General features: G+C 38.7%; 1 long non-coding RNA gene across 1 annotated transcript in view; it reads left to right on the top strand.

Moving 5' to 3' along the window:
* Positions 1-229: 229 nt before the first annotated feature.
* Positions 230-17,255, top strand: part of LOC118008405 — a 36,069-nt gene continuing 19,043 nt past the window's right edge. The window contains exon 1 of the long non-coding RNA XR_004678692.1: positions 230-383. This is a non-coding gene — a long non-coding RNA (uncharacterized LOC118008405). The remainder of the gene's footprint in view (positions 384-17,255) is intronic.

Genomic DNA, 17,255 nt, shown 5'->3' with positions numbered 1-17,255 from the left:
CTATACAATTATGATACAGGTACATTAAAGAGTCTAATAAATAAACCCTGGTTAAAAAATGTCATTGTTCTATTCTATAGGGTACCAGTCAGTATGCTGATACAATCATAGCAGTAACCATACTAGTAGGATGGTTTGGTATTTGGTAGATTATTAAACTCCTTTCAGAAGAGCTGGACTAATTGCATAGAGTTTCCTCTCCTAGACTGGATGATAGCTTCAAGACTAAGATGACCATGAAAAGAAGAAGACACTGACTATGCAGAATGAGAACCATTGGATGACTTATTTTCTCCATTCACCTACCCTCTTTTTTCCCTCCATCTTCACCTCAGTTGGAAGACTAGAGAAGCTGAGCAGTAAATTCTGAGTCCCAGTGCCAGGTAAGTTTTTCTAAGTAAGTGTTTTATCTTGCTTGATAGAAGTTTCTTGTGATTCACAGGGTATACCAGGACTATGGTTAAAAGTAGTATCGTAGGAGTTAAGAACATGGGGACTTGGAGTAAAATGAATTTGATTTGAATTTCAGCTCTACCACTTACTGGCAGTATTGCCTTGTCAAGTAATTAACTTTCTTGAACCTCACTTTTATCATCTGTAAGTGGAAAAAAACAAACAAACCAAGGATTAAATGAGATGTCTTCTTTTTTTTTAAGATTTTATTTATTTATTTGACAGAGAGAGACACAGCGAGAGAGAGGGAACACAAGCAGGGGGAGTGGGAGAGGGAGAAACAGGCTCCCCGCCTAGCAGGGAGCCCAAAGCGGGGCTCGATCCCAGGACCCTGGGATCATGACCTGAGCTGAAGGCAGACGCTTAACAACTGAGCCACCCAAGTGCCCCATGAAATGTCTTTTATAAAGTACTCAGTATTGGATCATCATTGAATGTTTAACAGATTCAGCTGGTATTATTCTGTTGCGATTACCACTATTATACTATTACTACTATTATACGCTTGTATTTTTCTATTACTACTATTACTACTATTATAATTTTCATAATTAATACCTGTTTAGTTAATCAGTAGGAAGGCTGGTATGCTGGCCTTCTGGAAAATGAAGAGAGGGAGAACTTGCAAAAAATAATTAAAAAATAATATGCCTAAGGTTTTCAGCTTTCCACTAACTCATGGCTGTTGATTGCATTGTCATTTTGAAATTTAGTATCAGAGCACTACTATATGGATACTGCAGTGTCATAAAATTTGGTGCATCTTGACCTTAAATGATGCTACACTAGCTTAAGCTATTCTCTGACTATTGTAGCAGGCAGTACCATTCCTGAATCCCAACTATGGTGATCAGATCTATAGATTTCATTTTTTCATGGAAAAAAAACAAAAAACAAATTCTAGAGCACCACCAGGGTAAAGGATTGAGAAATTTCTCCTGATAAGCATGTAAAAAATAAAATTCAGTGGATGGGCAACAGAGAGTTATGAAACACCACAATAGACCATGAAAAAAAATAATAGCAGGGGAAAAGCTAACTCATTCATGTGACACATTTGCTTTTTATCAAGATTTCCTCCAATTAAATGTATGGTGATGATTATTGTAAACATCCATGTGATATTGAAACAGCTGTTGGCGTCCTAAAGGAATCAGCATCACTCCCTCCACACTGGGCCTTTACTGCCCTACTGCTCTTTTTTGTTTTTGAATCTAGCCTCATTACATTAATAGCTCAAAACCTTCTTGGGCGTGTTAAAAATAGATTGTAAGAGAATTGAAAGCAGTGTTTTCCTCCTCCCTCCCACTCCTTTTCTCGAGTGTAATATAATGGCACTCCTCAGAAACAGTCCACGGAAATCAGGATTTTCTCAGCGGCTTGTGTGGGAAATGTAGACTATTGTGAGCAACTCTTGCAACCCACTGCTTGTCAGGAAGTCGTTTTTAGAACAGTTAACTGAACAAACACCTTCCATTGTCTACAGAGGTTGAAAGTCCAATGAAATCTCCTTATTTCTATTCCCAAATCAACTTGGTGATACTTAATACATTTAACCCTTTTTATTCTAGAGTCTCAGGTTTATTGAAGAGTTTTTCTCTTAGTGATTCTTGACCTTTTTCAGTTCCTGGACTCCTTTGAGAATCCTGTGGGACAGTAAACTCATGTGTTCATTTTGCAGGGGATCTTCATTCTTTCCCCTGTTCCCACCCCTCATGTTGAGTTGTTCTGTAGCCGATCTGAGTAATTAGTGATCAAGGGAAACTCTAAAGTAGAGAAAGTGAGATTCTCCCTTCTCCCATGTTAGCCCATGACATGTTTCTAATTTTTCTTTGCAAATTTACTTTTTAAAAAAGGGGCTGAGCTCTACTGACAATAATTTTAAAAGCTATTAATCACTTTCATAGTCTTATTTATTAAAGTGATAATTTAGAGGCTTAATTTTTCCCCACTGTAATAAAAGTAAAAATTAACATAAGTGTGTACACAAAAGAGTTGGACCAAGAGGGCAGAGAAGGAATAGGCTATGTTTAACCTGGGCATGACTTTTATTGCACTCTCTAAAGATTTGAAGGGCCTTTGTGGAGATGTAAGAGCCACATAATTATCATTTTATCCTGCTTCAGAGGAATTTGCAAAAGAAGGTTCTTTTCTTTTTTAAACACGATTTGGTTAAACTTAAGATCCTAAGATTTAGTGTTCAACAATGGACATCAAGGAGTTTGACTGTCGTTGGGCATATTCAAGAGAAGGCTACTGCACTATCTGATGGGAGGGAATATTGTAGAAAGCATTTCTGTTCTCTTTGGCTAGATAACATCTACCACACCTTTGCACTAGAAATTCTACAAGTATACCAAGAATTTATTTGGTCCATAGGAAGAAAACGTTTAAGATGTCTTTCCTTTCATGTTCTTTTTCTGTGTGGGTACACCCAAGAGAATAGTTTTAATTTGTGCTGAAATAGAGTCCTGGCTTTCCAAAATCATTCATTTTCTGTGTGGTCTTAGATATCTGTGATGCTATTTCATGAGAACTATGGCCTCTTTACCAATATCTTGAATGTAACTTAATGTCCTATTACCCATTGGGAATTGATTGCCATCATTGCCGTCAATGAAACCACAGTCTGACCTTCAAGGAAAGAGTGCATTTGAATTAACTGTCTTATCAAGAATTTTCTTTAATTTTTTTTGTCAAGCATTTTCATTAACTACTACCTGAGAGTTTACACTTAAAATTTTCCTTTTCTCAGCTAAGACTGTATCATCTGTTGTTATCTGTGTTGAATGTATAAGCTGTGAATTGCCAGATTGAGGAAAGTGTGATGGCATTTAACATCAAAGATTATTTTTCAAATGGACTCCTCTTGAGGAGCCTCAGAAGCTCTACATGATCTGGAATGCCTAACGCTGAGACTTTCTGACAGCCCTAACTTTGGTATGTATATTAGTCAGTTTGGGCTGCCATAACAAAATCCTGTAGACCAGCTGGTTTAAACAAAAGACGTTTATCTTCTTACAGTTCTGGAGGCTGGAAGTCTGAGGTCAGGGTGTCAGCATGGTCAGGTTTTGGTGAGAGCTCTCTTCCTGGCCTGCAGGTGTCCCACTTCTCACTGTGCCTTCCCACTGCCTTTTCTTGGAACATGTGTGTGTAGGGAGAAAGAGACTTTTCCTCTTCTTATATCTTCAATACTATCAGATTAGGACTTTACCTTTATGACTTCTTTTAACCTTAATCATCTCCTAAAAGCCCATCTCCAAGTACAGTCACAATGGGGGTTGGGACTTCGACATAGAAATTTGGGGAAGATACCCTTCAGTGCATAGCAGTATAGCATATGTCCATTCTAGACCCTGCACAAACTTTTGGACACATGTTGATGAAAGAATGGGAAAGAATTTCATTATAACACGATCTTACCTGTAATCTACTCTTGTGACAGGGACTACAAAGACATCAAACATCCAGTATAATTAAGAGAGTTTAAAATGTTGGTGTGTGTGTATGTGTGAAAGAGAGAGAGAAAAGATAATTAAGGCAATAAGCATTTTTAAACTATTTGCTAAGTACAATGTATAGCCAGGTATGATGATAGATATATCTTCACTTGATCTTAGCCAAAAGGCCGAGAAGTGATGATAGATATATTTTCCCTCCCCTATAATAACAAACAAACAAACAAATACCAGGAAGGCATTGACTTTGCCCTCAGGGGTTTGGAATTTAATTGTGGAGCTAAGAACTAAAAACCATCCAGATGAAAAGTACATTAAAAAGACAAGCTCGTATGTGTTAAGCACTGAGTAATTGGATCAGAAAGGGAGTGCAGTTAATGTTCAGAGGATCATCATGGTGTGAGAAAACAAGGGAAGATTCTGATCACAGAGGAGGTAGGACATAGGATGAGCTGGGGCAGGAAGGAAATTTAGGATTTGAGGGGGATCAGGGTTTTTTTAGAAGAGGTAATGGCTGCTCATTTAGGGAAAAGTGGAGGGGGAAGGGCAAATATATAGAGCAGAGGGCACAGAGGTAAAAAAGAGCACACTCAGTGTGTGTGGGAAACCACAAGCAGTTACCATGGCTGGAGGTGGAGGGCCAGGCACAGGGTGGAGAGAGAAGAGGTAAACTAGCTGCTCAGAGGTCATATCACTAAGGACTGTATGGGCCATATTTTTACTCTTCAGATCAGAGGTTTTCAACACTGCCTCTTTATGTTATCCCTTGTAGTTTAGACTGGTCTTCCTGTCACAGGGATTATAGAACAACCTCCTCTTCTAGCCTTGTCCCTGTCTCATCTACCCTCCATCCAGTGCCAGAGAGCTTTCTAAAAGTCAGGTCTGATCATATTGTTCCTCTGCTTAAGTCCCTGGAATAACCTATACTCCCGAGGCCCCGCTTACTGATTCACCTTCCACTCTTGTCAGGTTTTCCCCATTATACTCAGCTTTATGTCCTAGTCATACTGAAAGGCTTGCAATTTTGTCTTGTCCAACCCTTGGTTATGTTGCCACCACTGCCTGGAATGGCCTCCATACCTACCTCCTTTTAAGCCCTAGCTGAAGGATCACCCCCTCCATGATGGCATTCCCAACCTCCTTTGCCCCCAAGTGGATCTGGCCACACTCTTTTTTATCCATAGGTATAAATCCTATCATTGTAGCTTAGTAAGGGGTTGGATACGAGAGATGTTAAGAATTTCAAACCAACAAGATGCAGTCAGACAATAGAGGTGGGTGGAGGAAGGGTTTGGAGTCTGGGATGACTCCTGGGTTTCTATGAGGCGTGGCATGTTGTATGTCATAGAGAATACAGGAGCAGAAGGGTTTGGAGAGAGAAAGACAATGAGTTCCATTTTGGTGAAGTTAAGTTGGTGCTGCCTGTGGAGATCCAGGTTGAGGTGAGCTGTAGATTGTCAGATGTATGAGCCTGGAATGCAGGAAAAAGATCTGGAGGTACACATTTGGGAATCAAGACATAGGCAGCAGATAGATCTTTTTCTTTTTTTAAGATTTTATTTATTTATTTATTTGAGAGAGAGCAAGCAATCACACAAGCAGTTTGAGCAGCAGGCAGAGGGAGAGGGAGAAGCAGACTCATCGCTGAGCAGGGAGCCCGACATGGGGCTCAATCCCAGGACCCTGAAATCATGACCTGAGCCAAAGGCAGACGCTTAACTGACTGAGCCACCCAGGTGCCCCAGGCAACAGGTGAATCTTTAGGAATGAATGAGATTATTTAAGGTGAGACTGTAGTGTGAAAGGGAAAGAGAGAGGTGGATGTAGGTGATTGAGAAAGAAGGTGGGGTGGAAAATTGCCCCATATCATCCCTGTTCCATTTCCCCCCACCATTTTGGTCCCTGGGACCACAAAGATAACAGTGCAACTTAATAAAAGCTCTGTAAACAGAAAAGCTTTGTTTGCTATTCAGGGCCTCAGGCCACTCTAAGATACAGTAAAATGTTGAGTCTTATAAACTTCCCTGTGATCTATCCTGACAATGACAATGGGGAAATCTCTCTAACCTCATCATTGTGATTGTGTGTAATTCCAGCACAGTTTTAATTCAATATTTAGAAAAAAATTAGTTCTATTAAAATAGGACTTTGAATTTTGGAGTACTTCTGGTTATTAAAATTTGACTCCCTAAATAATTTAGAAACTTTCGAAGCAGGAATATCTCTGAATGTTATTCTTAGACATAGCAATACTTTCCCCCCAGAAATTTCTTTTTTCAGGTTCATATGTAAACAAACACAGTACATTTTACAGCAAGAGAAAAGTAAGTGTGGAAATATTATTCAAAAGAATCTCTGTTTTCTTTACCAAGAAGAAAGAAATACCTTTTTAGTCACAGAAAAAGAGAGAATAAGGAACGCATGGTCATAATGTGTCGATAAAGTGGCTTCATCGTGTGATAAATGAAGGTGAATGGAGAATTCCCTTGAGTCAAGCGTGTGGTAAGTTAAATCACGCGAACTATCTGTGATGGCTGCCACATGATCAGGGCAGGCATTTCTTCGTGTTAACATTTTTCATGCTCCCTTACACTTATTCAAACACTGCAGAACTTCCTTACCAGCATAAGAGGGCTTTTTAGCTTTCTAGAGTACTATATTTCACTCAGTACTGATCAATAGAAATGGTACCATTTTCCGCATGGGAGATGTGAAAGCTGATCTCCATTGTCTCAGGCACTGGGTAGGGGCCTACTTTTCTACAATGGGTCAATGAAACAGCGGAAGAGAGGGAGGAGGCCGCTGTCTCTGAGCTAGAGCAGGTATATCAATCTTGGCAAATCGAGTAACATGCCTCAACCAGGCTACTCTTATCTCTATGTGGTCAATTAGAGGAAAATCTCATGAGGCAAGAAAAGGGAAAAAAAAGAATGATGTAATTTCTTTTATAGCCTCCTTGGCATGATTCATATGAATATTCATTATTACACATGGGAGGTATATGTATTATCAGATCTGGGCTTAAATGTAGAGGCACCTTTGTAAAGAAAGAATAATTCGACATAAACTTTGTATTTGTCTTAAGGAGGAGGTATGAAATATTCAGAGGGTGTATAAATTTGGGACATAGGCATATGCCAGACTGTTTTCAAATGTTTATTTTCTGCTATATATCTATAATTGTCTAATTTTGGCAGTAACTATTTTTGTCTTAAAGTGAAAATATGCTTTCAACTCAAGTAAAAAAACTGTGTCCGATAACTTCAAGTTAATTTTTTTTTTAAAGATTTTATTTATTTATTTGAGAGAGAGAGAATGAGAGACAGAGAGCATAAGAGGGAGGAGGGTCAGAGGGAGAAGCAGACTCCCTGCCGAGCAGGGAGCCCGATGCGGGACTCGATCCCGGGACTCCAGGATCATGACCTGAGCCGAAGGCAGTCGCTTAACCAACTGAGCCACCCAGGCGCCCTCAAGTTAATTTTATAATAAGAAATATGTATTAACTTTAAGTCATATAATTAATTTTTATGATTTTCTCTCTTTTTAACTAGAAGTCTATAAAGAGACTATGTTTTTGTCTTCATTGCACTAGTTATTTTTATAAAAACAAAGATTTTCCATGTCACATTTTCATATGTCTTAGGGGAAGAGATTTTAAAAAGGATTTTAAAGCATTGACAAATATGTGGCAAATCCTATTTTAAACATATTTTTAAAATATCTATTTTACTGATGAATAAATAGGAGAAATTTAAATGACATTTCAAGGTTAGAGTAGAACAAAGAAGAAAACTGGGACATAGTTTTAAGTTCTCTTTAGTCCCAACCATCTCCTGGATGTCTAGCATCTCTCTTTTATATGTTACAGATGGAACCCATCATTATTTTCTCCCAAACCTACTCCTCCACTATTCTCCATCTTGGACTGTGATATCTCCATCCACCCAATTGTTTAGGCCAAAAACTTGGATTCGTCTTTTGTTTTCCTTACTTCACTTACCCATCTTGTAGCAAATCCTCTTAGTTCTATCTCTAAATATGTAAATAGAATGTTTTTGATATCCCATTACATTCATCCTAGTCTGGGGCACCAACACCTCTCACTGGGATCATTGAAATAATCTCCAAATGTCAAATGTGTGCTAAGTTAAATAATTCAAGCTATCTCGTTATTATTTTTGCCCTCTACAATCTATTTTCCACTCATTGGCCAAATGATATTTCCTGAAATAAAAAAACTAAGAACGAATCACTGATCTATCTAAAAGTCCCTGACTTTAGAAGAAACCTTCTTAACCTGACCTATACACCTTGTGTGATCTCTCCTCTGCTTTTCCCTCCTAGCCCCATCTCTTCCATTCTCTCAGTAGTACAAGTACTTTCTGACTTGTTCATCACTTTATCCACAGCAGAGTGCTGAGCACAAGAGTAGGCACTCAATACATTTGTAAAATACATGAACAGATATTTTACATATTTTCTTGAGCTTAAAATGAAGTTCTCCTTTGGTTTTGGTGCTAAGCAGAGCTCAGACTAAATCCTTATGTGTGTGGTCATTTGAGAGTTTGGGACCGATAATCACTGAATGAAAGCTTAGGGCAGTCAGGGCTTGCTTTGCAACCTGTGCTATGCTCCTTTCCTAACATTTCCTGTTGGCTTAGCTACACCTGGATTCCGAGGTCAATCCTGAGTTAAGGCAGGAGTGATTCAAGGGCCTGTGTTTTAGAAGCAGGTGAATTGACTTGATGGTTCCTTAATACCAGCCCCACCATGACCTTGTGAATTTCTGCCTTATTTTGAAGCCCACGTTCATATCTTGATCCTTGGTTTGGTAACTGAATTTCTGTTTAGTTCCTTCCGCCTTGACAACTACTTAGTAATCCCCTTCTTCCAGCTCAAGACCCACCTATACTCACGTCCACTTGAGTTGACCTGTATTCAACATTGTACCATATTGTACATCACCATAGATCTCTTCTAAAGCTGATTTCGCATCCTAGTTGAGACCCCATAGTACCAAAGCCATCCATAAGAGGATGAATGAACAACCATAATGTTGGAACTAAGCCTTTAGAAAGCACCCAAAGCTATTTATGCATAAATCATGTGAAATCTTTCATAAGCAATTAAAAAACAATCACAACAAAATCCCATGGTGTTCAGTATTTCCATATCCAAAATATTCTATCTTCTTTAAAAAAGAAAACCTGAGTGGGGAAAGCTACATGGCAATATATTTATTCCATAGTAATGATTAACAATATTTAAGTATGGTCCATTTTTGGGTAAGTTATCAATACCTCAAGATCTCCAACTTAAGGGGATTTAAAAGAAACTGATTCTAATGAAGGTTTATGATCTATGAAAAGCTGATGTAGGAAACAAATGAACTTACTTTCAGAGATAATCTTTCTAAGTATGAAGGAAAACGTACCTCGAATTTCTTAATCCCTAGTACCTTCTCTAGAGCTACTGCCCTGACAGAGATAGGAATTTAGGAGGGGATAAAGCGAGGTGTCCTTTCTGATGCTACAGCTTAGATTGTCATCTTACTAGGGTCTGCAAAGCCCTCTCATGCTCAGCAGGAAAATACTGAAGTTAAGTTTTGCTATCCCTTCTGAGTTTTATCAGATTTTCATGCCACAGAGAACCGTGTTTGAACAAGCTGGAGAGACAGAGATAAATGAAAAGTCCCTTTGGTGAAGGGAAAAAGAAATCACTACTAGTATTGTAGTTTTTACTTTTCTGCTGATAACAAAAAGAAATGGCTTAGTAATTTGTAGGTAACTATTGTGTCGTAAAGGAAACATGCCATTTAATTTACTTATTTCAAGGATAAATGAATCTCTTTTTATCAACCATTGACTATTGTTTAACCCTATCATTTTAAGTTTTTATCTCTCTTTCTTGAGGAAAAGCATAAGAACCCCAAGAAATAACACTTCAGTGCTTGTATTAGTCTGCTTGGGCTGTCATAACAAAATGCTCTAGACTAGGCAGCTTAAACAACAGGAACTTTCTGCTCACAGTTCTAGAGGCTGGAGGTCAAACCTCAAGGTGCCAGCTTGGGTCACTGTCTGGTTAGTGAGAGCTATCTCCTTGGGTTGCAGACAGCCACCTTCTTGATGTGTCTTCACATGGCCTTTCCTTAGTGCATGGAGAGAAAGAGAGAAACAAAACAAGCTCTCAGGTATTCCTTCTTAAAGGACCCCACCCTCATGACCTCAACTAAATCTAGCTACCTCCAGGGACACCTAGATGGTGCAGTTGGTTAAGCATCCAACTCTTGGTTTTGGCTCAGGTTGTGATCTCAGGGTCACAGGATCCAGCCTTGTATCGGGCTTCAGCTCAGCACAAAATCTGCTTGGGATTTTTTCTCCCTCTCCCTCTGCCCCTCTCACTCTTACATGCACGCGTGCGTGTGCATGCGCTCTCGCTCGCTCTCTCAAATAAATAAATAAATCTTAAAAAAAATAAAATAAATTTAGTTACCTCCATAAAGCCTATCCCTAATACTACCATATTGGGGTTTGGGGCCTCAATATATGAATTTGGAGAGGGACATAATTCAGTCCAGAGCATTCTACTCCTAGACCCCCAAAACTCAAGTCCTTCTCACATGCAAAGTATATTCATTCCATACCCACAGCCCTTAAAGTCCTAATTTATTTTAGCATCAGTTTTAAAGTCCAACGTCTCATCTAAATATCATCTAAATCAGGTATGGATGAGACTTGAGGTATGATTCATCCTGAAGCAAAATTCCCCTCCAGTTGTGAACCTGTGAAACTTGACAAGTTATGTGCTTCCAAAATACAATAGTGAGACAGGCAGAGGAGAGACATTTCCATTTGAAAGGAAGATACAGGAAAGAAGGAAGGGGTAATAGGTTCCAAGCAAGTCCAACACCTAGCAAGACAAATTTCACTGGATCTGAAGGCTTGAGAATAATCCTCTTTGGCTCAGTGGCCCACCTTCCAGGCCCCCTGGGTTGGCAGCATCGCCCCCATGGCTCTGCAGGGTGACCCCGCCCCTTGTGCTTTCTCATTTCCAGTAATATGCTCCCTATTGTCATCTGAGACGTCACCAGAATCACCCTTCACATCCATCTTTCTAGCACCTCAAAACTCTGGCAGCCACTATTTACTACCCAGTTCCAAAGCTCCCTCTTTGTGTTTGGGTATCTGTTACAGCAGTACTTTTTTACATAAAGTAATTTTGAATGAGACCTGAGAAGTTAGTCATCAAGATAATTTTAGAAAATTTCCTATTATTCTTCTGTGCCCAGAATCTGGATTTCAAGTAAAATATTTTTCTCCAAATAATAAGATCTGTGCCTTCAGAATGATGTAAAATTGGGGCCACTACTTCTTTTTTATTACCTTTTTTTTGTTTTGTTTTTTTATTTTTTTTAAAGATTTTATTTATTTATTTGAGAGAGAGAGAATGAGAGAGAGCACATGAGAGGGGGGAGGGTCAGAGGGAGAAGCAGACGCCCTGCTGAGCAGGGAGCCCGATGCGGGACTCGATCCCGGGACTCCGGGATCATGACCTGAGCTGAAGGCAGTCACCCAACCAACTGAGCCACCCAGGCGCCCTTCTTATTACCTTATTGATGAGCATTTAAAAATCAAATTAATATGTGCATATAGTTGAATGACTCAATTAATCCTATAAGATTTATTTATTTTTTAAAAAGATTTTATTTATTTATTTGACAGAGAGACAGCGAGAGAGGGAACACAAGCAGGGGGGATGGGAGAGGGAGAAGCAGGCCTCCCACCGAGCAGGGAGCCCAATGCGGGGCTCGATCCTAGGACCCTGAGATCATGACCTGAGCTGAAGGCAGTTGCTTAACTGACTGAGCCACCCAGGTGCCCCTCCTATAAGATTTATTAAGACCCCATTTCTCCCCCTCAATTTGGAGGAAACTGGTTATGTTAATATATGATAATAGTTGGCAAAAGAAGGCAGAGCTATTTCACTCCTGTTTTGTTTCTATATTCTCTAACATAAACAGTGATCTTAAAATGGGAAAGTACTTATTAAACACATGAAGAATATAGTTTATTGTAGATTAAGATGTAAAGAGAAAACAACAGCCTACTTTAGATGAATTCAAATGTTAAAACCTTAACAATTTATGTCTAAGGATGCTGAAGAAACTTTTTAGGTTTATTTTAGAACTCTTTGAAATTCTAAGTAACCACTGAAAATGAGAGAGTGAGAGAAGGAGAGATATGGAGAAAGAGAGTGTGTCTATGATGGGTCAATGTCCTAACTTTTTTTTAAAGAGAGAAATGTACGGTTAAATTCTAAAAAGGATTTTCCAAAATATAATGCATGAGCTTTTAGAAGCAGATGAGTGGTCACTAAAAGGCAATCTGATTTTTCTCTTTGTGCATTCCCAGGATATCCAGTGTATAGGGGAGTATTGTGGGTGGCATTGCTTTCTTTCCTCTGCTCTGCTCAAAACCCTAGGTGCCAACATCCTTTCAGCTTCATCCAAGGACTTTGCAAGAAATCTCCTTTCAATAAGTTTGGGAACACATGGTATAGTGATGATACAGCTAGGTTTCAGTAAACCATTTGAAAACATCAGAATATCTTTGTGAATAACATGGAGAAATATAGGCTGAATGATAGTACAGTGCAGTGATCTTGTGGTTATTTGAGTAGTCATACCTTCTTCCTTCCTTCCTCACCTATAGGAAGATGTCAACCATCAATACAACTGAGTGAATCACAATTGTTAGATTTCAGGCATCAAGGAGGAAATGGGGAGACTTCTTTTGCAAGGGTATTTTTGGCATCCCCTCAAATAATATTAAGTTGGCAACTTCTTGGTTATAGTTTCTGAGGATAGTATCCCTTAAGCAAATACTTTTAAAGCCACAAAATGAGCTTTGCAAAGAATGAGAAAAGCAAAACAAAGGAGTGTTTCATATTTAAGATTTAAATCTCTGTTCTTGGACATGTGCCTAGTTCTAGCAAAACAGCAATATCTATCCAACAAATCCCATACAAACTATCTACAGAAATGTTGATTTTCCAATTGAATTATTAATACATAATTGAAAAACCACTTTATTCTTTTTATACTTCTTTTTAAACAGCTCTTTAAAAAGTTAAATATGCTGTATAAGTGTCACCTCAGAAAACCTCTCATTTTCACCATGGAAGATAGTTTTATTTTATTGTAATATTTTTACAAATGGCAAAAGGGACATTGCAAAATATGTGAATTGACCGATGATTGAGTGAAAAAACTGATATAAGATCACAATTTCTCCTCTTTTTTTCTTGTGTAACTCTCATTAACCTTTTTTTCTTAATGAAAACTTTCCTTAACAAATATGTATCTAGGGGACACTGGCATACAAAATGCTTTCTCATTGTGATATTTTGCTAGATATATGGAAATCTTGCCATCTCTGCTGTGACAATTTGTGAAGAGGGGATGAAAGAAGTTTGGTTCACTATTGAGGGTGTTACTGTTTGGTCATGCAGTTTTAATAAATCCTACCGTGTTGTGGTTCAGCTTTATTTAGTTTTGTGCTCACCCAAACTCTTGAGAATAAACCAAATGGCTTTCTCTCTCATGCTGTATTAGCTCTGTGCCTTGAATGGAAATTAAATGCAAATGCTTTCATTGCACTATCCCCTTGTTAATTTATCACATGTTTAAACACAGCAACATATTGGAAAACCTTGTTATTTCGTAATCTTCAGATTCTTTGCACAATGATATTAAGAACAGAATAATGAGTAAAGATAAGCCGATGGGAAGCACATGTCTACAGGGCAACTGGCGGCAGTCCCACAAACATTAGTCTGTGGTATATGGTGAAACTGCTGGAGTCAGCATGACAGAGCAAAAAAGAAGGAAGAAAAATATCTGAAATGAAAGGAGGTGAGCAAAGCACCACTTTCAAGCCTTAATTATGCTCTCAAATAGTTTATTCTCTCCTTTAAAATGTGTGTTCTGATAAAACTCATGCTCTGTAGCAGATTTTTAGTTAAAAGTTAGTAAGTACGTTCAGGTCATGATCTCTGGGTGGTAAGATTGAGTCCCAAGTAGGCTCAATAGGGAGTCTGCTTGAGATTTTTTCCCCTCTGCCCCTCCCCTTGCTCATGCATGTGCTCTCTCTCTCTGTCTAAAATAAATAAATAAAGCTTTAAAAAAAAAAAAAAAAAAAAAAAAAAAAAAAAAAAAAAGTTAGTAAGTAATGATGATGATGATGATGATGATGATGATAATGATGGTGATAGTAATAGTAATAACAATACAGAAAAGGGCCAACTTCTAGGCAAAGATGAAGTTAGAGAAGTGTTTTGCGGGACAGAGCCCAAGGTCTTATACCAGAGGACACCCAATAAATATATGCAGACTTGATTGATGGTGCATGGAGGCAGTTAAGAGAATTAAGTTGCTCATTGTTGTCTTGATATACCGGTGGTAGAAATGCTAATCATAGCCAAATGTTGATCATGTGGGATTAAATTCATGAGCAAGGATATGCATTCAGTGATGATTACACACCCGTGAAGAGAGAGATAAGGAAAAGGTTTTGGAGATTCTTCCTTGTCTTTCTTTTTTCTTAGCACATTTTTAAATCCAGATTTGGAGCTCTCCATTCATTAAATTTGGTTTTGAAACCTGCCTTCAATTAAGCAAACATCACCCAACATGCATTTAGACAATATTTCACAAATGGCTGCACCCTAAACCTACTGTACTTAATGTAAACTATTATTCTAGACTTTACTTAGTCTTTATATCTTGACAATCATATTTCAAAAACAACTAGTAATTGTTTTCCGTAGGGTTCTTTGTTTTTTTGTTTTTGTTTTTGTTTTTACTTTAGCAGAATATCAATGGGCTTGATTGCATGTTAGATCATAGAGACATTTTAAAATGGCATTGCTGACCCTATCATCCATTTTTTTAAAGTGTTGACCTCTGTGATGCCGGTCTCTCTTAAAATTTAGTTTAAAATCTGGATCAATAAATAAAGCATAAACAATTCCCTAAGGCAGTCTTTGAAAGTGCTTTGTGCACCAAAATTCTATTTAAAATTTTGTTTCTGCTTTCTGTTTTCTGTTTTCTGCCATCAGTACCACATTATACTCCTGTTAACTGGTTGTCTTCCCAATCCCTTTCTCTCTTTATCTACCTACTACCTTCTTGTCTTCCTTTCTTCCCTCCTGCCTGCCTTTTTCTCTTCCTTCCAACATGGTGGATGGTGGTGTCATCCACTGAGATGGGCAAGACTGAAAGAAAGAGTCATCTTTGGAGGGGAAATCAAGAGTTCAAGTGTAGATATGTAGTGTTTGAAATGTTTACAAATCTTCAAGTGAAAACATCAAGGTGCAGGATATATAAGATAGGAGCCCAGAGGAAGGGGTTGGCCTGTAGATATAAATTTGAAAGTCAACAGAGAATTAATATGTATAAAGCCACAAGATTCAATACAATCACTTAAAGAGTGAGTGCAGTTAAAAAAAAGAGAAATGCCTAAGGAACAAACTCAGGGTACTCTAACATTTAAAGATCAAGAAGAGAAAGAAGGAAAAATAATATTTAAATGTATTAATACAGTTTTATTTTAAAGAGTTTCCCATCCTTATTGATCACTATTGTTATTTATTTTGGAATTGGCATGGGACATGGTTTTCTCTTTTTAGAACTTCAAAATTTTGCTGTCTAAAGTCTACAGAACATGTCTGATTCAAGTCATTTGGTCCAGTACTGGGAAGCGGATCCTTATCAGTGCTGGCTGGGAGGCTAGTTCTTAGATAATGAGGCTTCCAGAGACTTAGCCAAGTAAGGTACATTATCAAATACCAGAAATACACAGGTGTCAGTACCTATCGGGTGGAAATGTAAAATGCAATTGAGGAGTGAGACAGGAGTGTCTGGAACGGAGAGTCTCACAGAAGTGGAAAGGTAAAATAGACAGGAAGTGAGATCAACAAAGGTGATACTGGTAGGATCAGAATAAGGCTGTCTGACATGAGGCTGGTAGACTGGAGAGCGGTAGGTTGTATTCAATCTCCTGAATATATTCCAGCATCTGCCTTTGAAGCTGCTCTTAAAATAGCCAGACCACATTAGAGAAAACCTACCATCAGACTTTTCTGGCATTGCTAACTTTAAAGCGAACAGTCATCTTCTCCCAAATGTTCCCACTTTCACTTCTGATAGAATCGTGTCCATGGCTTCCTCCTAAGGGTAAGACTTAGATTCATATTTCATTAATGGCTATTAGCTACCCACCAGGCCCCGGGATGGTCACTTGCACATATATCAGCTCTTTGAAGGATTAAATTGTCATCTTGGCCAAGGCAGAAGTTCATATAAATAACTTATACTGCCACAGTTTAAAAGCCATGTGTAAATTTCCTAAATCCTCTTGTGTGCAATATTTGCTTAATAGTTTGTCTCATCTGGAATATTTGAAAATTTAGTTCTGTATGATTTAGATATAGTGTCAGAGGAAGTCTTCACAGCTAATTTTCTTCCTTCATGCAGAGAAGGACACATCTGACATAATATAATAAGTCACATTGCCAGGATAAGAATAAATTGCAACTATAAACAAACAAATAAGAAACCAAATCATAAAATGAAAGAACACTGGAAATGTGGCCAAACTCTTATTGTGGAGGGACCCGAGTCTGGCATTGAATTAGGCAAGTGGGTCTTTGACTGTGTCATGCAGGTGATTGTCTCCTCTGAGACCAGTTGTTCCATCCTAGGTTATCTGGGTCCTTAAGGCCCTTATATGATCTAGCAGGGTCAGAGGATTGTTTTCCAAATTTTAGGAACAGAAGGAGCATCTCATCTTGGACAAAGCTTTGCATATTTGCCCTTAGCTTCATTTTCCAACTATACCATATCATTTTTGACTGCCTTTCCTGACCCTGAAACTTCAGTGTGTTCATCGAGTCTCAGTTCGGCATCACCTTTCTGGTGGGATGCGGGTTATTTTATCATGAACTAATCCTATGTCTTCAAACCAGAACAGATGAGTAAATCAATGCTTATCCACTACACCATGTGGAAGCCCTAGCATATATCCCACCTGGAGTGAGCCTGGTCCGCTGGAGAGATGAGATGGGCAGGGAGAGAAGCCATATTTCAACCCCGCCCCCCCCCCCCCCCCCCCCCCGCCCCGCCCATTGGCCTAGATGCCAGGAGTGTGAACATCCATCATTTCTCATTCTGGGTTCTCCAGTTCCCTTCCTGGCGGTTATGTTGTTGTATGCATCGGGTGAACCCATGTAATAGGCAACGACATGATTTACTTGACCTGGACCAGTAGGAGAAACAAAGCTTCC

This window comes from Mirounga leonina, unplaced genomic scaffold, assembly GCF_011800145.1.
Source record: "Mirounga leonina isolate KUSES-001 unplaced genomic scaffold, KU_Mleo_1.0 Mir_126, whole genome shotgun sequence".
NCBI lineage: Eukaryota > Metazoa > Chordata > Mammalia > Carnivora > Phocidae > Mirounga > Mirounga leonina.
Note: the sequence above shows the minus strand (reverse complement) of the source record. Positions and strands in the feature narration are given on the sequence as shown.